Here is a 1,210-nt window from a genome sequence, read left to right on the forward strand (position 1 = left end):
AAGGCAGTTTTGACCTGCTGCCTTCTCAGATCACTGGTGCTCTGACAATAAATCCTTATTCTAAACAGCTCAACTCTTGTCAGTCTATTGGCTGAGCGGCACAGGCAGCGCAGGCACTTACTCAGTTGCCCTCTGGTTTCAAAATGATATTTTCTAAGTGCTGTAAGAAAATAACCTATTAACTCAAAACTCCACACCGGCGAAAATATTCTTCAGAAAAACAGATATTTTTAGATAAAATAAAACTAAAATAGTTTTCTTTCAAACAGAACTCAACAACAACAACAAAAAGAAACACTGAAGACATTTCTTCTGGTTGAAAGAAACACCAGATTTGAACTTAATTCTTCAGGAAGGAATACACAGCACTGGAAACGATGAATACGAGGGTGGAGGGCAGAATCAGGCAGGTATCAAAAGACTTTTTTTTCTTTTAGCTTCCCCAAAATCCAAATTAACAACACTATCAATCACCTTGACCTAATTTACATTTACAGAATGCTATACCTTGCAATCATGGAATATATGTATATGTTTTTATTCATTAATAATTTATTTCAGAATATATATTTTAAAAAGTGTTTAAATTACATTCACTAAAATGGCTCATATGTGGAGAAATATAACAATTAATGATAAATTTCAAAAGATGGAAATCATATGTACTCTGGCCAAAATTAATTTTATTAGAAATAAATAACAGTCTACCGCCATGCCACCCTGAACGTGCCAATCTCGTCTGATCTCAGAAGCTAAGCAGGGTCAGGCCTGGTTTTCTTGGATGGAAGACCACCTAAGAAGACCAGGTGCTGTAGGTGTAAAAAGTAAAAAATAAGGGATTGTAAACTGACAAGGTCCTTGCAATCTGTGAGGTCAACCAAGGGTTGCCTTATCTAAAAAAAAAGAAAAGAAAAGAAAAGAAACAAAGAAAAAGAAGTGGAAAAAAATCATTCCTTTTGCAATTTCAACAACAACAAAAATACCTAGGAAAAAATTTAACAAAACATGCGAAGGACCTATATGATGAAAACTGTAAGACCCTATTAAAAGAAATCAAAGAAGATGCAAAGAAATGGAAAGGTATTCCTTGTACTGGGATTCGAAGAATCAACATAGTTAAAATGACCTTATTGCCTAAAGCATTGTACAGATTTAATGCAATCCCCATCAAAATCTCATTGGCATTTTTTAAAGAAATGGAACAAAAAAA

This window comes from Pteropus vampyrus, unplaced genomic scaffold (assembly GCF_000151845.1).
Source record: "Pteropus vampyrus isolate Shadow unplaced genomic scaffold, Pvam_2.0 Scaffold832, whole genome shotgun sequence".
NCBI classification, from domain to species: Eukaryota; Metazoa; Chordata; class Mammalia; order Chiroptera; family Pteropodidae; genus Pteropus; species Pteropus vampyrus.